The sequence below is a fragment of the Cricetulus griseus genome, chromosome 8 (assembly GCF_003668045.3).
Source record: "Cricetulus griseus strain 17A/GY chromosome 8, alternate assembly CriGri-PICRH-1.0, whole genome shotgun sequence".
NCBI classification, from domain to species: Eukaryota; Metazoa; Chordata; class Mammalia; order Rodentia; family Cricetidae; genus Cricetulus; species Cricetulus griseus.
Window position 1 is genome coordinate 44,645,866 of NC_048601.1, and position 23,635 is coordinate 44,669,500.

Consider the following 23,635-nt stretch of genomic DNA (forward strand, 5'->3'; position numbering starts at 1 on the left):
CAGAATTCAGCAAGACGACCATTGTGTTGGGAAATAAGGGGTGACAGTGTGGTCAATAAACTTGTTAACATTTCATTTGGGGTGAGATTTCTGCCTTTTGGATGGCATCCACTTATCTGCTACTCTGTGCTGGCGAAGCTTGTTGCTCTTCATGCTTTTATCAATGATAGACAATACTGATTTTTTTTCTTCCCCTCCTTGTGTCTTTTCTTAATTTAGTGAGGTGAACAAAAAAGTCTTAGCCATGCTTTGCTTCTTTTACAGCTAAAGTGTTTGTTGTGTACTGTTGATTGAAGAAGTGACCATTGTCCCCCATTTCTTTGTGGCACCAGTACTTTCCTCTGAGGATTCTAGAAAGTTCTTGCCCAGATGAAGAGCCCTCAGTGATGCATCTTCTAGCCTTGAACAGCCATTGGTCGAGTAGTTACAATGCTGTGGGTCATGTTAAAGTGAATTGACTTCTGGGCTGCCCGCTCTTGAGGTTGTCATAGGTAGAAAATGCCTGTGGACACATCCAAGTAGGTTTTTTCTCATTTTGAGAAATCTACCTGAGAATCCTGTGCATGTCGTCCCTTTTGTGGTGGGGAGCGTTCTTTGAATACTTCCCAGATATCTCCAGTTGGCACTATAACTTCTTACATTGTCATGTGTTTGAGAAGTCATTTGTTAGCGAGGTATGTTGACTTTTGAGATTTTAACCCAGTTGGCCTGAGCCTTCATCCTAGCCCTGTGGACATTCCCTGAGATTTCTAAGAGGAGGCGTCCTTGTCGTGGTTGATTTTGTTTGCTGCCACAGCTTCTCATTCACTATTCTTCTTCTTTCATAGTTGAGAGGCTCTTTATTTTGAGCCGTTCCCTTCCACACAGTACTCATAGTGACTTGAGAGACAAGGGCTGAGGAAAGTTGCCTGAGGGAGATTTGGACTCAAAAACATGTCTTTTAAAAATGTTTTTATTAGCATATATTAATTATACATAATAATGGGTTTCATCAATGTATCTCTCTTACATTTACCAACCTTCTTCTCTTGTTTCTTTCTCATTCCCACTGATCTCCTTCCTCTACTGGCTTCTGGGGTTGGGTCTTTTCTATGGTGACTTGGTGAGTTTCATTAGACTCAGTGAGTTACAGATCAGGGTGAGGTTTTGTTTCTATGACATGTGCACTTATCAGTGGCTACACTAGTGAGGAGAATATTTCTTCTTCCCCCATCAATCACTGTCTGTATCATTTGGGAGGAAAGGGGCCCCATAATCCCATTCCTCTGTGACAGGAAGTCAATAGGCCCAATCTTGTACAGGTATTCGTAGGATTAGTGAGTTCAAAAGGGATTCAGCCAGGTCACATAACAGGACATATGTTTGTTTATTTTAACTTTTAAAAAGACAGATTCTGGCTTATCCTGCCCAAACTAGCCTCAACAATTCTTCTACCTCAGCCTCCCTAAGGTCTCCAACTCTAGGCCTGTACCTGGCTTGCAGCCTTGGAGTTGCCATTTGTACCTGTCTGTACCCAGGCGGTTTGGGTGAGCACCATGTCTTGACCTCCTCTTTGCTCACCTTGCTATCTCTGCTCTCACTTGTCTTCTTGTTTTTCTTTGTTTTCTGTTACCTACTCTTGTTTCTTTAAACCAGCACTTCCTCTTTGCCTGTCTGGCATCCTGTCTTACCAAGGCAGATGAAAGAGCCTGTCTTCCATGTTGGCAGCATTTTCTAGGTTCATCAGGGATAATTGTCTCTTCTCCTGAGGACCCTCAAAGACAGCACTTCCCTTCCTCACCCCCACCCCCTCCCCTAAGTGTGCCAAAAACTGAGATGAGTTTGCAGAGTGACACTTTTATTCCATGTTAGGTTAGATCCTCCACAGGGTACCATTTCCCGTTGTCATTTCCTTTAATCAAACCACTTATTAGATATTAGATTCAAGGTGATGGGCCAGTAGTTTTTCATAGATGCTTCTCTCTTGGCTCCCTTCTCTTTTTCTTTTTCACTGTCTCGTGTGTGTGTGTGTGTGTGTGTGTGTGTGTGTGTGTGTGTGTGTGTATGTATGTATGTATGTATGTATGTATGTATGTATGTAGGCTGAGGGCCAACCTTGGATATTGTTTCTAGGTGCTGTCCATCTTGCTATTAGAAGGGACACTTGCATGGGGATCCCTAATCAGACTGGCTGGCAAACAAACTCCAGATTGGCCAGTTTCTGTGCCCTAGCCCAGGAATTACAGCTACTTATTACCACACTCAACTCTGTTACTTATGTTCTGTGGTCTGAACTTAGGTCTTTGTGCTTGCTTTCTCCCCAGCACTACTCATTTTATTAGACTTAGAAAATAGTCTCCCTCCTGAAAAAAACAAACAAACAAACAAAAAACTCCATACTTTCAGCCACATCAATTTTTCCCTTCTATTTTAATTTTATATGTATAGGTGTTTTGGCTTCGTGTACCACATGGGTGCATACAGTGCCCATGGGAGACAGAAGAAGGCATCAGATACCCTGGAAATTGAGTCAAAGATGGTTGTCAGCCACCATGTGGGTGTTTGGAATCGAACTCAGGTCCTCCAGAAGATCAATCAGTGCTCTCTTAATTGTAGAGCCATCTCTCTAGACCCAACAGAGAATTATATATACAATTTGATCAGATCCCCCAGTATTCCTTAGTGAGTCTCTGTGTCTGTTGATTGCTCACCTGAGGAAACCACCAGATTAAAAAGGATTAAAAAGTCATCTTGACAAATGGACTTAGTTCTTTGTCAATGTTCCCTGAACAATATAGTATGGTGGCAGTTTACAGCAGTTACCTCCTCATGTTTACATTTGTAATCAAAGATAATTTGATACATGTATAAGAGTATGCCCAGGCCATTTGCCGATGTAATTCTGTAATGCCACATTATACAAGGGACTTGAGCATACAAGGATTTAGACACCCATAGGGATCCCATTCCCCCATGGACACCAAGGGGTGACCATATGTCATTTTTTAATCATGCCTTCTGTTATAATGAACTTTCTTCTTTGCCTTGGAAGTGAGGGATGTTAATGAATGGTGTCTTTCAACACAGAGCTAGCTGAAAGCATTTGCTGTGTGTGAGCCACCTGGAGCTGGCTCATCTCCTCATGCCACTTTGCCATATTAATGTCAGCCAGCATGGCCATCTTCTAATTAGAAGAGGAACACGAGGCAGTTTCCTGATGTTGTTATCTTTCACGGTTTCCACACTGATGTCTCTGACCCAGGGTTACAAAGACTTGGAAAAGCATCCACTGGCAGGCAGGAGCAGCAGTTGTCTCCTGTGTCTAACACCTAATTTAAATGTTCGTGATCTTTCTTCACCCCTACAGTGGTTCTTACTGTAGACTCTTCAGATTCTAGGAGCTATACTTTGCAGCTTAGGGTCTCTAATCACAAAGGTTTTTAATAGTTACATCAAGGTTAATGTGTTTTCATGCAACAGCAGTCTCTGTTTATGCCGCTTTCTATATTCGAACTAATAAAGCTTTAGAGAATTATCTGCAGGGGACCCTTGATCCAGCTCTCACCCCACTTACCTTTCTATAGTGTTGGCATATATTTACATTGTCTCTGTTTGGAATCTTAAGATGCTTCCTAGCAAATCCTAGGCTATAGATATCCTTGGATATGTTAAGCAGAACATTTCTTTTTTCACAAAAATCCTTATAGCCAATTCTGGATAGGTTGCCTGAATGGCCAGCACAATGAACAGTGTTGGTAGACATAAGCTGAGGGTGGTAGGTACTAGAGTCAGATTCATCAGAGACTTCCAACTTTCCCACTTTCAACTGGTCCTGTTTGGAAAGGGTGTGTGTGAAAGGATGTCAGGGGCTTGGGCACACATGTTGCTTTAATTGAGCTATTTTTATGTTTCTAAAGGTCTGAAGTTCATTCAGTTGTTTGCACAAGATGAGACTTGTGGGGTTAACCAGATGTCAAGTTTCTTGAGTTTGGGCCATAAACATTTCAAGCTGTGAGCTCTGATAGGCAGTTTGGGAGCCATGCTCTACAAATCAATCAGGTCTTCGTGTGGGCATTGGTGGGTAGACTCTGTAACTTAGCAGTGTTGGTGGGATTGCTTGGATTTACTAAAGGAATTATTTGCTGTTAAAAAAAAAATTTGAGAGGCTCTTGTCAGACTTCTGAATCAATAGCAGATGAAACAGACAATAAATCACCTAAGACATGGTGACCAGTTCAAATGGCATACAGATGTGGAAAAAATGACATTCTGTTGTCTAGGTTTTATTTTTCAAATGTAAGATTCTGCATTTCAAGTTTTTCGTTTTAGATATGGTACATTGTAAGCTTTACTAGCATCTTAAAAAAAACATTAATCATATGGAAAGAAAAAGATTTTAACACTACTACGATAATGTCTATGACTCAACAACAGAAATTGTTGTTAGCGGAAGCGCCCCAAACAATTCTGTCTTGGGGGAAAAATGTTTAGCTGAAAGGCCACAGGAGAGACGCATATTCCCTGGGAGTTGGGAGAGGCAAACACAGAATGTAAGATTGTTTTACTGAAAGGAGTTTCTAAATAGAGTGTAGTCAAACTGTGGAGGAACCTCCATTGTTCAGGAATAAACATCTTGTGAGTGTCAGACACTGAAGGAAGTGTAGTCAATGGTAATGTGAACTTATTCTGGGATGCAGAACGTGTTGGTGCTGGATGTGTTTGGGGACAGCATTTCCATTACAGGGAACAAGCAAGCTTCCTTAGATGGCACAGGTAACAGTACCAGTGCCAAGAGATGCTAACTTGAAGCCTTGACTATGCTGCTGGCCTCTTGTTGCTCTCTCATCTGATGCACAGTGCTGGTTGCACTGGACAGAATTCTCTCCTAGTGGCCGGGCTTGGAATTCTTGGCCAGTGTGTTAGGGTCTCATGGGTGTAAAATAAGAATCTGTTGTTCTTATATGAAGCTGGCCCAAGCTGATGATCTTGGATGGCCTCTTTGACTCTCCCAGCAAGAGTCCACGTTTCCGACTCCATTCTGACCTCCAGAGACAGACTTGGTATATCTAGTGTCTTATTTACTTAGTCTTTAGTTTTACATCCCAGCCCCTCCCTGCCAGCTCCCTTCTCTTTAGTTTACTTTTCAAATTTCACCATGTTCAGACATTCTTCATGCTTTTGTTTATAGTTTCCACAATTTTATCTAAATATCAGCTATATTTCATTTGTTTCTACATCTGCTTAATTCTCTTGATGTGTTAGAACATAAATCAGTCCATCTAGCAAAAAGACTTTGCACTACTTTGCAGGAGAAAGAGTTCTATCAGTTGCATGGTATGGCTGGATGGAAGACAGTCTAGTGGAATAAACCAAGGCTTTTAGACTCATTCTCTAAAGCCAAGCACTGAGAACTTTTGGCTTCACAGGCCATATAAGTTCATTTGCAACTGTTGAATCCCACCATTGTCATTGTAAATCAGCCAGAAATGATGCACAAATGATTAGGAATGGCTTTGTCCAAACAAAACTTCATCCATAAATATAGAAGTTTGACTTTCAGATACTTTTTCATGTCATAAATTATTCCTCTTAGTATACCCCAACCATTCTTCCAAGGGGATTTGGATTTTACTAAGAGACTTTGGTGTTAGGGTAAGGGTATGTGTGTGTTCATGTGTGAGGGGACCAGAGGTTGATGTCACCTGTCTTCCTCAGTTAGTCTCCATTTTGTTTCTTGGCCAACTGAACGTGGAGCTTGCTGATTGGCTGTTCTGACTGGCCAGCAAGCACCCAGGGGTTTTTCTAGTTCTATTTCTCCATCCTCGTGCCCCACCCTAGCCTCAGCAATGGGGATGGAGATACACTGCACTCATTTTTTTTTTTTAACCTGGGTGTTGGGTATCTGAACTCAGTTCCTCACACTTGCAGAGCAAGCACTTTCCTAGAGAGTTATCTCCCCAGCCCTTAAGAGGATATTTTTAAAAATTTATTTTATGTGCGTTGGTGAAAAGGTGTCAGATCCCCTGGAACTGTAGTTACAGAGAGTTGTGAGCTGCCGTGTGGCTTCTGGGAATTGAACTCAGGTCCTCTGGAAAAGCAGCCAGTGCTCTTAACTGCTGAGCCATCTCTCCAGCTCCTTAAAAGGATATTTTTAACATAAATTTTAAACATAGATGTTAAAAGAGAGATACTTAGGGAATGACTAAGACATACTGGGTGTGGGTATGTGTGTCTTAAGAGTTACCCCAAGCATTAAAAAAAAAATAAATCTCTTAACTAATGAGCTACATAAAAATTGATACTAGACTGGTTTGTCACCCCTTGCAAAACTGGCCATTGTACAGCCTTGGCTATGCTACCCGAGTTACAAACGGACTGTGGTCTATAGGAGGTGCTGCTTTTGTACCATGTAAGGCTGTGTCACTGATGACATTCTCAGAGTTGAAATGTATTAGGAGAGAAAACAATGTCCTCATTGTTGGGTTTGTAGTTCTTTGTTGCTGTGTCTGTCACTTAAGACCACCTTAGTAATTTAAGTCTTGAATGTTGGGGAGTGTTTCAACTGCCTGTATGGCAAGGAGAAAGAGTTTCTCACAGCATCATGGAGAGATGGATGGAGATATATAATCTATCTATCTGCATGTCCATCTGTCTGTCCATCCGTCCATCCGTCCGTCCGTTCCTTCTGTCCATCCATCCATCCGTCTATCCATCCATCTATCCAATCACATAGGAAAATGAGAAGCAGAAAAAAGTATTTTCTAGAAACCAGTGTGATCAGTAATAGGATAGAGGAAAGGAAGGATTGAAAGAATGGCTCATTTTAACATTGGAACAAAAATTAAAAAAAAACAAAACAATTTTTGGAAAAGAAGCTGGCAAAAAATTAAGTTTTTTTCCAAGTAGACCCTGCTCTCACCTGTGTTTCTGCAGCACCCACAGATGTGGTACTGAGTGCTGTCAACCTCTCTCCCCAGACACTCGGCCTCCCTTTTGGGTGTTTATGTACCACATCATTGTTTTTCACAGGTTTCTTAGAGTATTATTCCCCACCCGCTTGCCCTCTGTCTTTCTCTGTGGTAGACCATCCAATACTAAATCTCCAGTCAAGCTGCCCATCACCCCTAGGCCTGTGTTAATTCCATTTTCCATATAATTGGAACAAGACCCTAGGTGTTACTTACTGACAAAATTCTAGAATAATGAAACTTGGACCAGTGTGGCTTCATCTCACAACTCGAGATAGAGAAGAAAAATACTGAAGTCTAGATGCTAAGTGTTCTATTATCTACCTTTGTGGCCACACAGACAAAGCTTCCACAACTGTATCAACAGCCAGGACCCATTTGTACAAAGCATTCATTTGTGTTAGTTATTGGTATAGCCCCAAAATAGCTTCATACAACTAGCTCAAAAATATTTCCTCTGTGAAAAACAACTTCTTAAAATAAGGTTGTTTTCCTGGGGGATATACTCTCCAGGATCAAGGTGAGCCAAGCAACCTTAGCTGAGGCATATTAGTAGGTGTGTTTAGAGGGGTGGCAATGCACTGTCCCCAAGTTAGGGACAAGGGCTGCATTCCAATCCATTTCAGTCAGTTAGTAATTATTTGAACTTACGAAAGGTTTTAAGTATTTTAACCTTGGATTCTGCCATCTGAAGAGGGGGATTAAAAAAGCACCTACCTTATTATAGAAATAAGAACATTATAGTTTATCAGATACCTTTAAATTGTACAGAAAAGTTCCGAACAGTGTTGGACTGATAAAAAATAATGTTCCCTCAGCTGACATGTGTGCCGCTAATTACATAAAAACACTCTGAGGCATTAGTTTGCTGGTTCTCTCAGTAAAGATCAGAGGTGACATTTAATGTTGGCGTTAAAGGTACTTCCATGTGTTCACCCTCTTCATAGTTTGGAGTATAGCTGAATGTAATTTTCACATATGTATATGCCTTAAATCAAAGTTCATATGTGAGTGCATGTGTGGGATCAGTTTTTTAATGACATCATGTCGGTGATTGTGTTTTCTGAATGTTCTTCACCTTTGCTCAAACTTAGGAAACTAACTTATTTTAACACCTTGTATGTCTATCTATATGTTTATCTCTCCAGGTTCACTTGTTCATTCCCGTCATTAGCTTTCCGATGGTTCTTACTGAGAGAGAGAGAGAGAGAGAGAGAGAGAGAGAGAGAGAGAGAGGGGGCATGCAAGTGCATGGAGAGAGGCCATAGACCCTCTGAAGGTGCAGTTACAGGCTGTTGGGAGTCACCCAGTGTGGTGCTGGGAACCTCTGGTGCATGGTCCCTCTGCAAAAGCTGAGTGACCTCAGCCACCAAGCAATCTCTCCAGCCCCTAGTTCTTAGTAATTTTAAGAACAAAACAGGGTGAAGAATCTATTTTACACTTTTTGCTTATTTTTTTGATTTTCTTTAGTTAAAAGCAGGCATCATTGAGGTGATCTTGCATTCTCTTTCTTTCTTTCACCATCTTTTTCTCCTACCTTCCTCACAGTTTCTACATCTGGAAAATGTACGTGACCCATGACACTCAGCCAGTCTCCCGATTCTTCGAGATGAAAGAGAACTGTGGTGTGACACCACAGAGGGGTCAGAGAGAGTTAAATTAAGATCTGGTTTATATGAAGTTAGGAGTTGGAGATGGTGATTCTGTCTCCCTGGAGCCTGGTGCTGTAATAAAGCAAATCCTATGCACAGCCAGCCATTTGAGCCCCATGGGCTTTGTAGGGTCACAGGTTCCTATTTGGTATTTCTGCTCAATGATGAAGCTAAGATTCCAAATCAGATATTTGGGGCTGGAGATAAAGCTTGATGGTTGAGTGCTTGCCTAGCATTCATGAGGCCCCAGGTTCAATCCTCAGCATCAACCACAGGGGGAGTTGGGGGGTGTGAAATCAGATCTTTGATATTTTTCCCCTAATTTGGGTGATTCTTTAGCAATTTTCATTACCATTGCTTTGGAACATTCACCAGTTTGCCTGGTTATTTTACAGTCAGAATTCCAAGGCCCAAGTCAAAACTGTAAACACTAAGTTTGTCAGGCAAATACAACACTGAGGTTACCTCTGTAAATTCATTTATTGGGCACAAAAGATGTATTTAGCCCGTTTCAAGGAGAATGAATTGTTTTGGACCATAGCTTTGGGGAAGTCACTCACATCACTTAGCGGTTCCTGTCTTTTAGCTGACTTGTTTGTAAGACTAGGGTTAAATCAGACATTCTGTTGTGTACGGATGGTAACATTGATGAGAGATGGTTGAATGGTGTTTTTCAGGGTTTCAGTGGTCCATCTGTATTAGTGACTATTGCTGTGATAAACACCATGACCAAAAGCAACTTAAGGAAGAAAGGATTTGAGAAATAGAGGGTCCATTATTGGGGACATGGGAAGACATGGCATGTCGACAGGAGCAGGAAGCTGATAGCATTTCATGCTCACACAAGAAGCAGAGAGCAAGCAGGAAGTAGGATGGGGCTGTAAACCCTCAAAGCTCACCCAGTGGCATGTTTCCTCCAACAAGGCTCCATCTCCTAAAACTTCCATAACCTCCTCACAACAGTATCACCAGCTGGGGACCAAGTGTTCACATACATGAGCCTGTGGGGGTCATTTCTTATCCAGCATACCACATTATCCAGAGAAATCTTTGAAATACACACCACACAAACCCATCCAGAGAGATGAGCAAGGGTATTATTTTCACTTTTGTAGACAGTTCTTGAGCATATGAGAATTAAAAAAAAAATGTGTATTCCCTGAACTTGCATCAGGTCCCCAAATCATGTTTCTTAATTTTATGTCCCTATCATGACATTTGACCTCCTTCGAAGTGCTAGTTTTTAAATTGTCATCTTAGAAGTTAGCCTTCTGTGGATGCCATGTTGTACACATTGTGCTGCCATGGTCTACACGTTGTGAGTCTTCTTTGCAGTCACCTTCTCTGCTTCTGCGTTGTGGTCTTGTTCTGATCTGTAGAGGAACACTTTTGTTTTGTTTCTCAGCCATTGGCATGGATCTGGTCCCCAAGTGTGAAACTGGAGTGTTGTGCTTGGAGAAGGCATCTTTTCCCTAAGTGTTCATCTGGGATTTGTCTCTGTACTCTTCATTCTTTACTTGGGGATCTTTCCAAGTTCTCAGGGAACATTTAGGACATAGCTTAATATAATAAATGGAGGACTGACTTGAAGATACCTTTTAGTTGTGTCTCCCAGGGTCCTATATACCATAACAAAATGTGCATACAGGAGGAAGAGACACCAGAATCTCAAGCCATTTCCTTCCCTCATCAGACTGTTTTCAGTTCTATCTTTGAGCTTCCCTCTCTTCTTTTGTACACCCTTAAATGTCTGTCTGTGTGTATATTTATTATGTGTGTGTATTTGTGTGTGCATGTGCTTGCGTGGGTGCAGGGGTGTGTGTGTGTGTGTGTGTGTGTGTGTGTGTGTGTGTGTGCCTGTGAAGGTAAGAGGAGTATGTTGGGTGTCTTTCTGTCTGCTCTTCCCACCTCATTTGCAGTATGATCAGGAGCTGGCTGCAGAGTATCCTGGGCTGGCTGGGGGTTCCTCTGTTTCCCTCTTCCATCATGCCTTAGGAATGCTGGGAATCAGATGAGTACTGACCACCTCACCTCTGGCTTTCCATGTGCTGGGGAGTGGATCTTCCTAAGTACCTTCTCCACAGAGCCATCTTCTTAGCCCAGTTCTGCTTTTATCCATCTCCTTCTCCCCTCACTCCCCTTCTCTTCCAGTCATCCCTCCCTCCTCCTCCCGCTTTAAAGAGCCTCCCCCTCCTTTCTTCTTGCTTAGGCCCTTCTGCTCTTCCAGAATTTATTTCTTCTGTCTAAATATATTCGAAAGTAATGGCCTTTTAGAGCTATTTGCTAACGGATTCTCCTTTCTCTTTTCTTGGTCTTAGCCTGGCTCTGGTTTGATTTTTGTTGGTTATTTACTGCTTCATGTGGCTATAGATGGTTTGAAGCAGGATAGGAGGAGCTCAGATCTTTGGTGTGAAGGGATACCTCTTCTCAGAAACATATCATCAGGGCAGGAGAATGAAAGCAAGGATCTCAAAGGTTCCTTAGGGTGCCCACACTCCAAGAACCCATGGGTATCTCTTTCTTCTTCAGGTTCTTCATAAGCCTAGACCTTCAATGAGTCTCGGGGACTTTCCAGCTATTTTGTTTGCCCACAGTCTGTTTAGTATCAGGCTCCCTAAAACTGGCCAGTAGACAGTAATATTTGATGCTATGGTTCTAGAAATTGGCCCTGTTACTGGAAAAGCCGCATGGTCGTATCTCGTCAGCTCATTGCTCTCTGTTGTAGTTTGAGAGTTCAAATGCCCTTGAGTTCTCTTTCTGACTGGAGTTTTACTGAATGGAGTTCTAAACAGTCTTTGCAGCAACCCCTCTTGCCTTAGTCATTTGTGTTCCCAAGTTCTTCAGTGTGTTTGTGGAGTTGAGTCCCTTGTACACCCTCCCTGCTGACAAAGTGTTCTGGAACTGGGATGTCAACCAATGGAGAGTCATTCATTCCATACGTTTTCTACTTTCAAAAAAAAAAAAAAAGCACACCGTCAATATTTTTTTTCTTAATTGAACAGTTTGTTGAACAGACGGGTGCTTTAATTATGGTGGTCTAAATTTACACACATTGCGGTGGTATTTTGCTACATTAATTACCTTACTTGTCAAGAGTAACAGGTAATTACTACATCAACTCACCCTCCTGCAGTACATGGAAACAGAACTTTATTTGAACAGATACGGGGAGCCAGGGTGCAGTTCCCTGGCCCTTCACTCTCTGCTGGGGGATGGCAGCATTGCTGGAATGTATTGGATGACGAAGCAGGAGAGGTGGCCCTGCCTTCTTTATGGCCTCCCGCCTAAGATGTATGTCCAGAGATACCCATGGGTTCTTGGAGTGTGGGCACCCTAAGGAACCTTTGAGATCTTTGCTTTCATTCTCCTGCCCTGATGATATGTTTCTGAGAAGAGGTATGACTCTTTCAAGGCCACACAAGACATGCATCCGTTTCCAAGCCCAGATCAGCTCCAGGCATCCCCCACCCCAACACAAGCAAAACCTGTGTGAAGTGCAGTACAGCTTAATGACTTCTACGGAGGGTATAGAAAAGCCATCTGATAGGGTGTGCTTTGAATATTCCTTCATGTTGCCCTCCTCACTTGAACTTCTAAACAATGCCTTGGATGCCTTACAAAGCTGGAGTGTTTATCCTGTGTTCTGTTGAACTGCCAGGTGCAATGCCCATCATCTGATTACCCCTCCAGTGTCCTTGGTATCAACTTTCATGGCAAGTGGTGATAAAGTTTACTTGTACATTTTCTTAAGGCGTGAACATTTTGGAGCATATAGGATGCCCTTAGTAAAATGATGCCATCTGAACTCTCCTGGCTTCTATGGCTCAGAAAGAAAAGTTTCTCTGTCCACTAGTAGGCATGGTACTGAATATACACAATGACATAACACACTCATACTGTCGTAAAAGGCTTTGTCCCCTTTTTAGTCAAACACCTGTGACAAAATTATAAACTGTCATTAACAAAGAATACTTACAAGTGGCTTTTTAGAGTCATCCAAGGTGGAGAGGCTCAGCTTGTAAAGAGCACTGGTACCTGCTTTTCTCCTTGCAAATGGAACCATGGATGGGTGATGTGAAGAAGTTGAAGGCTAAGGGCACCATCTTGCTGATATCATAGGAGATGGCTTGCAGAAGCCGAGTGGGTCTCTTGGGGGTTGCTCTTGAGACTACAAAGGAAGATTGATCTTCGGTCCTCAACCAGTTTCTGTAGTTTCATATGGTCTCATGTCGTTGCAATTTGCTCTGGAGTTTGTCATTTGTTATAGCTTCAAGTCATTGGCTTAGTAATGCATAGATTCTGCTGCTGTCTGTCTATCCAGTGTCTGCTGGATGCCAGTAATGGTTCTGTTTCTGGCAGGGACAGTGTGCATAGCAGCCATCTCATAGGAGGAGACAGAAAAGGAAGTGAGGTGAAGAACCAAGGTGCAGTGACAGTTTCACTGAGATCATGGGCCGTGCAAAGAATGTGTCTTGGAGACTCCCAACTCCTCCCAGATCTATCCTACTTCCCTAACCCCCAACTTCATGTCTTTTTTTTTTTTTTTTTAATTTTAATAACCCACAGACTCTCCATCTGTGTTGACCATATATTTCTGGATGTGGGGCCATCCAGTGGAGCATGGTCCACCACCTGGAGCCAAACCCTTGAGAAAGCTGACTCACCAGTCCCTAAGTCTATCACCTGTCCACAGCTCCTGAGTAAACCCTTTTCTCCTCCATTCTACGATGTTGATTGGTGTAGTCTTGCACAGGCCTCTGTGACTGTGGTGAAGTCCAAGGGTACAGTGTCGAGTCAAATCCAGAGGATGGTCTTCTACTCTGTTCCTTCCTGATCTCAGGCTCTTGCAATCTCTACCCACACTGCCCCACACTTTATATTTTTAAAGTCACTCTAGAGAGAAGATTAAGACCAATATTTGTGCTCGATGTGCCTGCTCTTCTTTCAGCTCCACACGTGCTCCCCTGCCCTCCACATAGCCCTGTCCACCCTCCCAGCTCCCACTCGCCTTTGATGCCTTGTAGGTTATTCCTTGTGCAAAGCCTTTTCTGACCTGTACTGGGGTCAAGTCTGTGTTAATCATTCCCATATGGTTTCGTTAGTGCCTGGTAGATGTAGATTTGAGAACACAGAGACCTCATTTGTCTCAAATTCCAGCAGGTCCCACTTCCAGCGTTGTGTCAGCACACGGTAAGCACTGAGAAAGTGCCTCGCCAGCTGGGTACTCAGAGGCAGAGGCAAGTAGATGTCTCTGAGATCAAGGCCAGTTTGGTAACTACATAGTGAGTTCCAGACCAGCCAGGACTACAGACTGAGAAAACAAAAACAAAAATGAAACCAAAAACCTAGCCAATGAACAGTGTTATTCACTGTTATCCAGGTGATGAATGGAGACAGGACAGAGGCCTTTTCTAAAAGAATACATTGAATAGTGACATACAGCCCTTTGGAGCCAAGAGAGAGAATTCGAGACAAAGCCAGAGATGAGTATCTCTTTCAGGTAGATTTGCCGTGGGCTTCTTTATGGTATGGCCTGTCTTAGTACAAGCTAGGCTAGCTGCTGCAACCAGCACGTGGGTTTTGACAGCCTAATATTAAAGGATGTAGATGTGTTCCTATTGTTTCTATAGACACCTCTGACCCATTGTCATGTGGATTGTGGTGCTCTCTGGACCAGGGCCTTAGGTTTCCCTCCCTCCCTCCCCCTCCCTCCCTCCCATCTTCCCTCCCTCCCTTTGAAGAAGCTTGGCTTGCTAGGAGAGACATGAGGCTAAGCTGGAGGCTAGGGTATCTTCAAGGGCCTTGGGCTTGTGAGCCACAGGTTGGCTTTGGGGCTCTATTCTGAGAGCATGGGGGAAGCCATAGATGGATGGTGAGGAGCCGCAAAAACCCTGTGAGTGACCAACATTTAATTTCCCAGATGACATGGGTATGGGGGTCTCCTCCTTTCTCCTGAATACAGTGTTCTTATCAATCAGGAACCTGCTATTTCTAGTTCAAAGTAGGCAATGCATTTGGGCTAAATATTTATGAAATGTGGAGCTTCATGATCAAGATGTATTTTGTTTTTAATGAGCAAATGACTCAGAATTGTTTGAAGTTATTAAAAGGCAAATTACTGTGTGGCACCATGGAATATGGACAGAGAAAGTAGAATTCTACATTAAGCATTTTATTTATGGTCTAATCCACAGCAATCTGATTCTTTAAACAGGATGATTTAATTTATCTAAAGGGCTTGAAATATTAGAATTGTATTTATTTATGGGCTCTCATTAAGGGGACTTTAATAAAGTCACATAACCTATCCAATTGCTTCAAGGAAAGCTCACTGAATTCCCAAGGAGAACCAGAACTGATCTGTGTGAGAGGTGACAGTGTCTTGTCTGTCCCCAAGATACTTATAGCCTGCTGCAAAGTCAGTTACAGGCCATTCACAAATGACTCTTCTCAGACAAGTTTTTAAAACTGTATAGTTAATATTTCTTTGTTTTGGAAAAATCTTGAAAACTAAAATTAGTAAAGAAAACCTCTGGTCTAGTCCTGTTGACGGCAAACCCTGTTAATTTAATTTTTTTCCTGATCTTTCTTGCAGCATGTCTTTAATGCGCTTAAGGATTACTGTAGGTTAATTTTCCTGTCTTGCTTATTTTATGACATGTCACAACCATCTCCATTTCCAGATTAATTCTTAATGACTACAAAATATCCCTTTGTCAGGCTGGACTATCGTTTACTTGCTTCTGTTCTAGTTTTGATTGATGGTTTAGGTAAAACAGATTCCTAAGAATGTATTCGTTTCATGTCTCAAATCATCTTGTACACATCAGTGTTAAAATAAAACATTAACTGGGATACAGATTCTTAACATTATTTTTCTCTCTGCTGTGTATCTTCGCTTTGCTGTCTGAAACAACAAATAAAGCAAGTTGGATCTTTTCTGTCCTGACTCCCCATCCTCAGGGAGCAACGGGGGAGTATACTGCATATATATTCTTTCTGTGTGTCCAGTCACTGGTCATGTAGCTCTTACCTTGAAATTGCTTAACAAAAAACACCCTGCAAATCCAGGAAAGCAGTTTGGTTATAATTTAGAGCCTTCATGCCTGCCTTTGAAAGGCGGACAGAGTGTCATTCCTAGTTCTTAGAATGTATGGTTCCACTGATATTTTAACGTGTGTGCATTGCTTATTTTGCTGTAAAAAAATGACTCTTTAAGGTACCTCAGTTTCCCTCAGTCAGCACAGGCCCTTGATCATACAGAGAGCAAGAGCTTTGGGTCTTCTCTTTATTGGAAGTGTTGTTTACAGTTTTGTTCCAGCTGTGCTCTCTGGCTCGTGAGCATGGGACAGGAGCCTTGCAGTAGGTTGAAGACTGCTGGAAGCTGAGTTCCCAGCTGTCATATCCTGAACCTTTGTCATACTGAGGCTATTCCCTCTTTACATCAGGAATGTATTCCTGGCACTCAGGGATCGTGCACGAAAATGTTAACCAGAGCTGTTTCCTATTATGTTAGAGGAAATCTTGTGTGTTATGGGTGAATGGATATGCAAAATACCCAAACAGCTAAATGGCAGAAGTAAGCAGATTGTGGCACTTGGACCAAACCTCCCCTCTTGATGATGACTTGTTTTTATCAGTCAAGTTTTATTACAAAATGGCTACACTTAGATTTATTTGCACCTTGTTTCTGGTTGCTTCCTTACTGTAACACACGGTTGAGAGCGGTTGTCAGAGAGGCTATCTGGCTGCAAATCCGAACAAACTCACTGTGTTTGGTTTTCTTTAATGGAAAAAAAGTTGGCCAACCTTTGTATGTCTGTCTGTCTGTCATCTGTATCAGACATTGATTGAATACAGGGCATCACACATGTTTGGCACATGCTCTGCAGCCACACTCTATCTTCTGTCTTCAACTCTTTTCCCTACCCTCCCTCCTTCCCTCCCTCCCTCCCTCTCCCTCCCTCCCTCCCTCCCCCTCCCTCCCTCTGTCCCTCTCTCCCTCTCTCCCTCCCTCCCTCTCCTTCCCTCCCTCCCTTCCTTCCTGTTTTGGCTTGGGTATTATTGTTATTATTATTATTATTTTTAAGACAGGGTTTCTTTTTGTAGCCCTGGTTGGCCTGGAACTCATAAAGATCTTCCCACCTCTACCTCCAAAATTCTGGAATCAAAGGCATGAGTCTTTGCATCCAATTCATTCTTAAATGGTGGTAAAATGTAGTTTTATGCCTTCAGTATATTAAAAGTTAAGATGTAGAAAATCATCGCTCCTCAAGAGCCTGAATAGATATTTGCTTGTATTGAAATGGTCTTGTGGAAATCACTTAGAACTTGTGAAATCCCTCTCCCCTGTGTCTTGCTTCTCCAGACCTCAGTAGATGGTTCTGACTGTCTTTGCTATCAGCAGCTGAAGACCTCCTCACCTGTTGTAGTGGAAGTGATACTTGAATTGGGGAGATACCATTCGCTGTTTTTTTCTTAGAGCAGTAACTTGAATGTATGTTCAGGAATGTGTGTATTCTCTGAAAGTTTGTCTGTGGACTGCAGTGGTGTACTCAGCTGGGCTCTCAGCTGGAGCAGGTGTGTGGTGCGAGCCTGCATTTCACCTCATAGAGGCTCTACACAAGGGAGCCACACTTACTGGCTCATGTAAAGATTAGTTGAGACAAGGCATGCCTAGTACGTCTCAAGAATATGGTGGCTGTTGGTTCTTTCTCCTTTCCTATCCTTAGTTGGCCAGAGGAGCCATTAACAGAAACCATGGAGCATCTTTAGTTGGGCTTTCAATTGGTTGCACTTTGTCAGTTGGTAGTGCTTTCCTTACCTAGGGTTGTCCATGGATTAAAGGTGAAGCCAAGGAGACATTATACTTTTGTTACAGTAAGATACTAGACCAGTGGTGAGTGTGGGGGCAATGAGTGCAAGCCCCTGGGTTTAGCTCTCACCAAGAAGAGGGGAAGATTTTTAAAAAAAAAATTACTGTTGGATAGGAGAGAAGGAAGGCAAACAAAAAAGTTAGAGCTGGTAGTCCAACATTTGTCTACTATAAGAAAGGCCCAGAGTTTAGTGCTAGCCAGTGAAGAGAAAGAGGGAAGGAAGAAGGGGGTATAGAGAAAAGGAGAGAGAGAAAAGAGGAAGAGGGAGACTGAACAGAGCGGAAGAGTGAAAAGACAGAGAAAGAAAGAAAAAGTAGGTGTGGAAATATATATGAATGAATGAATGAGTGAGTGAGTGAATGGATGAATATGAAATCATACTTTAAAGTTCATAGAGGTGGCATAGCACTTGCTTAGCATGCATTAGAACCTGGAATCAAGAGATACAAAGAGGGTTCAGGCACCATTTGTAGTGGTTATAATCATTACTGTATCCAAGAGGCTTCACCCAGTGCTTTCTACTTCCCAGGCACCCTCAGGTTGCCACTGGTTGTTGAGGGTGGAGTGAAGTTGCTGCCTGTGACTCTGCTCTTTGTATCCTTTCATGGTCTGAGTTAAACTTCTTGTAATGATCTGCACGTACTTCAAGGGCCCTGGCTTTAAGACATCCTGTAATACGACTCCCCTCAGATGGTAGGAAGTCCCACTCAGTCCCTCAATCAAGGAATGAGAGAGGGTCTTAGGCAAAGTGAGGAGGCATGAGAGTCAGAAGGTGTACATCCTACCTTGTTGTGTTTGCCCAGAACTAGGTGACAAGGATCTTCAGAGCTACAAGGGTACAGGGCACCCAGCTCAGCTTTCTGCTTAGAAAGGAGAACTGGATGGGCACCTATCCAGTAATGGCTACAACTGACTGTTTTACCAGGTCATGATGGGACAGCAATTAGTTACTGGAAATACACAGTGTGGAGATGCTGACACTGTGTGCCTGCCTGCTGTAGTTGCCCATGGAAATAGCAGCAGTCGGAGACGGTCAGGCTGCTTGGAACAATGGTTCTGTATATTTGTTGAAATGTACTTCCAAACCAGCAGGCCATCTAAATCTGCTTCCCACATGTTGTGCACTGCTTAGGCATCATGGCCCTTCTTAAATTATAGATCCATCTTGGGCAGTGAGTCCAGGAATATGTACTTAGGCACTGCTGCATGTAATGACACTCTAATTCCCAAAGTGATCTATGTGGGCTCAGACTTGTTTTGCTATTTTATAAAAATCCAAAGTCATATGCAGTATTCAGTAGAATTCTTTATCCTGAGTGGCAGACAGCATTTGCTGAAATATTTAATTTGAATTGCACATTCTGTGATGAACCACATTGGGAGTAGTCTTGGTTTTATCATTCCTTTAATAGATGTGGGCCTACCTTTTAAAAAAGTTATTCATTTTAAATTATTATATGAATATTTTAGGATTATAATCATCATAAAATGAAAGAAAATTTGTCAGACCAAAATAGAAATTTAATTTAAGACAGAAATTGACTACAAGGTTTAGTTAGGACTGGAAACACGTATAAGAGGGTATTTTTAACCGCCGCCGCAGCTATACAGTTTTGTTACCAGTTCAGAAACATCACAGATGTGTTTATTGGTGTCCTTGATGACCATGTTTGAGTCAGTTTAATTAAAGAGCAAACTTTTGTGAGGTTGAAAAGCACAGTAAACCTTTGTGTCATCCATGGGGAAATGAGTCTAAAACTCTGCACTCAGAGTCCCCAGATTTCTGTCCCCAAGAAAACAGCAAATGCAGGGAAAGACAAATGTGACCCAGCCACACCCCAAAGGATCCCAGGCCCACCAGAGATACTTGTTAAGTCCAGGCTTATTGCTGTTCTATCCACAGTATCCCAGACACAGAACCTGCCTAGATACGTAACAGTGGACAGATGGGTAAAGACAAGGTGGTATACGTGGTCTATGGAGTTTTATTCTTCTGTAGAAGAGAATGAAATCATGCCACTTGTAGGATAAGGATCTGAGCTGAAGGTCATCCTGTTAAGTGAAAGAAGTCCGAGTCAGAGAGAGGAGTAGGTAGTGTTATCTCGTGTGAAAAGTTTAGGTTCATGCAAGCACAGCACGGAAGCCGAGGGGGGCTATTTAAGTCACTAGTGTCTTGAGCAGGGGACTGCAGTGGGTGGATGTGAGCAAAGTACAGTGATGAAAATGTCATAGTAAACCCCGGTATTTCAGTATATTATGTGATGCCCCATTTTGAAGATTTCTAAGGGTTGTATGAGGCGGAAGGCACTGCTGACTACCACTCTTGACTGTGTTGAAGTTAAGATGACCATGGTCAGAATAATCAAGCTGAGCCACAGGCATGTGCGATTATAACATCCCCTTCTCTTTGCTTGGTATCCATAGCACTTCCTTCCACCTGTCACTTTGTCCTGGGTGACGTTTGAAGCAGAAAACAAGTTGACCAGGTTTGTTTTCCAGTCAGACTCTTGCTTATGTTTCCTCTGGTGGCCCTTTGTTTCCGTGGGGCTCAAATTTACTATTCATGAGACCCATTTTAATCAATGACCGTATCAGACAAATGGAAGCTAAGCACTGGTTAGTATGGTAGAAATAAACACGGGCTCTCATTAATGGTGCTGTCTGAATAATGAGTTGAGCATTGTGTCCTGAGCCACACTGTGAGCAAGCAGGCTCCTCACTGGAACGACAGGCTGACAGCCACATCTAGGAGTACAGTCATTAGTGTGCCCGCCATCAATGTCACGGTACTGTGTCAAATTAGTTAGTGTCCCCTTAGCTGAGAAGCTGGACCTACAAATTATCCTCCCACATCCCTGGAAGCAGTGTTTGCGAAACCAGCGATCAAGTGTGAGCAAATTATTAACATGGCTCATAAATTAACTAGTTTACAGGCTTATAACATTTTACAAGTAGATAATAAAGGGCCCCAAAGTTCCCCAATGTCTCTGCCCTCATGTGGGGACTGAGACAGGCCGACTTTTCCTTGAGGCTTGTGAGGCCAATCCTTAAAGAGGCATAGCTCTTGGGGTCTCAGAGTCAGTGTTGGGTGGTACTCGCCAGCAAGTGTACTTCCACTGAAGACAACATAATGAACTTCATTATACCATTATGCTGATGAGTCTATGACAATGGTCCTTTCTCATGGTGGCAGTCATTCCTTAGAAGTTTACATCTGAATGATCACTGCTTATGCCAATGGAAATATTCCTTTAAAATATTTTATTTTTAGGTTTTTCGAGACAGGATTTCTTTGTGTGATAGCATTGGCTGTCCTGGAACTCACTTTGTAGACTAGACTGGCCTTGAACTCAAAGAGATCCACCTGCCTCTGCCTCCCAAGTGCTGGGATTTTTTGATGCAGTATTATGCCTTGCTTGAGAAGAATGGTGACCACATAGCCTACCTTAGGAGAATTTTTTTTTTGTAATTTTTTTTTATTAGTTCAAATTAGGAACAAGCTTGCTTCATATGTCAATCCCTTCTCCCTCTCTCTCCCCTCCCCCACCCCACTCGTGTATGGTGTGTGTGTGTGTGTGTTTGTGTGTGTGATCTCATCGTGTACAAAAGAGGTCAACATCAGGTGTCATGCTCAAGTATTTCCCACATTTTTTTCTGAGATAAGGCTCTCTGACTGGGCTAAGGCTGTCTGGCCAGCAGACTGCAGGGACCTCCTCAATCCACCTCTCCAGCACTGGGGTTGCAAATACATCCCACCAAATATCTTCTTGATGTGGTTTCTAGGGATTGCATACAGGTCCCCATGCTTTCACAGCAAGCTCTTTCCTGCCTGGGTCATCTCCCAAGCCCCAGAACAAAGATGCTCACACTTGTCTCTCTTCAGCAGTCTACATGTTGCAGGCAGCTGATGTCCAGAAAACAGTGTGGTGAAGGCAGCCCGAGTTTATCTGAATCTAGATGGAAGCGATACCCACCCAGAGTGCCATCTCTGAATTGCCCTCTGTGTTCTGCTTGACAGACAACCCACATGGCTTCCAGAGCCTTGTTGACTATTCAAATCATAAAACTCCATACATCTTTTCAATTTCAACTTCTCAGATTGATTGGTTAATCTAAAAAAAATGGGGCTGGGTAGTCGTGGTGCACAGCTTTAATCCCAGCAGAGATATGGGGATCTCAGTGAGTTTGAGGCTGGCCTGGTCTCCAGAGGAAGTTTCACCGAATGTTGTCTGAACATACTGTGGAAAGAAAAGAGCACATACAAACCCCTGAAGGGCTTACATTGGGCCCTCATTCTGCTTCACTCTTTTTCTTCTAGAGCATTCCTTCTGTAGGCTCCACAGCAGTGGAGTGGCATGGTCACCTGAAGGCTTCCTGGGGGCCATTGACTGGCAGCTGGTTTTACACTTTCAGAAAGCACTCAATGGAACTATGAGGGCTCCATCAGGGGAATTGCAAACTCAGAACCCCACTTGGTTAATAGTATACTCATAACTCAGCCAGACCCCCAGAAGTCCACAGCTTTAGCACACATTTGCCTTCCATGGCAAGACTGTCCTGGTCTCTACTGGCATGCGAAATGCAATCTTTTTTTTTTTTTGGTTTTTTTTTTTTTTTTTGGTTTTTCGAGACAGGGTTTCTCTGTGTAGCTTTGGAGCCTATCCTGGCACTGGCTCTGGAGACCAGTCTGGCCTCGAACTCACAGAGATCCGCCTACCTCTGCCTCTCAAGTGCTGGGATTAAAGGTATGCACCACCATCGCCCGGCCTGTGAAATGCAATTTTTAAACTGACAAATGAGACAGTGTGGCTGGCAGACAGGAGTTCACTTGCCTTTTCAGGGCACCTGTGGTCTGGAGGATATGGGTTCCTTCCTGGCCTCATCTACAGGACACCTGAAGCCAAGTTCATGAATCCAAACCTGAAGTGAAATCTTCATTTTGCTCTTACTTCTCAGGGCCTGTCAGCATTATAATTCAGAAACTGCATCCTAAGAATATGGCTCGAGAGATCACTCTGTCTGTAAAGTGCTTGTCCTACAAGATGAGACTGTGTTCCATTCCCTGGCATACACATAAAACAGTGGCAATTGTCACTCATCCCAGAGCTGGGGACATAGAGACAATTAGGCCAGCTGAAGGGTAAGCACCAGGCTCAGTGAGAGACCCTGCTCCCCAAATAATGTGGAGATGTGATTGAGGACGTTATCTCAGTCTGACCTCTAACCTTCATACACATGAACGCACACACATGACAGGGGAGGAGACACTGATGAACACTTCTCTGCCCTCAGGAGTGACCGTTGCACTCAGTTTACTGTTTTTCATCTTCCTGATTCTAGAAGGAAAAGGAAAAAATGGGGCTAATTTCCTGTTTGAAAAAAGAAGCCCAGGGAAGCACCCAAAGTTCCTGGCCCTAACCCTTTTTTCCCTTTTTGCCTCCAGGGTCCTTCTGTGTGTTGCAGTCTTGTGGCATTCTGCAGGCACCCTGCCCGTGACCCCAGGCTTTTTATGGCTGTGAGACTTACTAAAAGCTCAGGGTAAGTGACCAATGTCTGTGTCACCAAGGGGTGGAAAGAAAATTATGGGCCACTGGCCCTAGGATCAGGCGAGAGTTCCAAAGATGACAGACACATGTATGCTGCCACTTTCTGTGACAATTGTATGACTTTTCCACATAGGTACCTTCCGGGCTGGGTGGTGGCTCGGTGGTTAAAGTGCTTGCCTTGCCAGCATGATGGCCTGAGATCAGTTTAATGCAAAACAAAACAAAACAAAAAAAGCTTGAAGCACTGAGGAAGTCGAGACAGATCAATCTAACGGCTTGCTGTCCAGTCAGTCTGACCTATCTAGTGAGTTCTAGGTCCCAGTGACAGACCCTGCCTCACAAAACAAGGTGAATGGCTCCTGAGGAATGATACTCTTGGCCTCCACACATGTCTATATATATGCATATGTCCCTCTGCAAGCATGAACATTCCTGCATATACACATTCACACCCCAAACAGAATGAACTAAAAGAAATCCCATTTGTACCAGGTCATGGGTCATAGTTTCAATAATATGTCCAAATACAAAGTTGGCTCAAATTGTTCCCAAAGGGCCAGAGAGTGACTCTAGTTACCCTTCTGAGCCACAGACATTGTCTGTTGTGGTTAGGC

General features: G+C 43.0%; 1 protein-coding gene across 8 annotated transcripts in view; it reads left to right on the forward strand.

Annotated features, from left to right (window-relative positions):
• Positions 1 to 23,635, forward strand: part of Foxp1 (forkhead box P1) — a 603,661-nt gene that overhangs the window by 194,039 nt on the left and 385,987 nt on the right. For 7 of the 8 annotated variants that reach the window (XM_027428970.2, XM_027428965.2, XM_027428964.2 and 4 more), the window contains one exon: positions 22,919 to 23,013. The exons of the other annotated variant lie outside the window; for it this stretch is intronic. The gene's annotated coding sequence lies outside the window, so the exon portion shown is untranslated. The remainder of the gene's footprint in view (positions 1 to 22,918; positions 23,014 to 23,635) is intronic. 8 annotated transcript variants of the gene reach the window in all.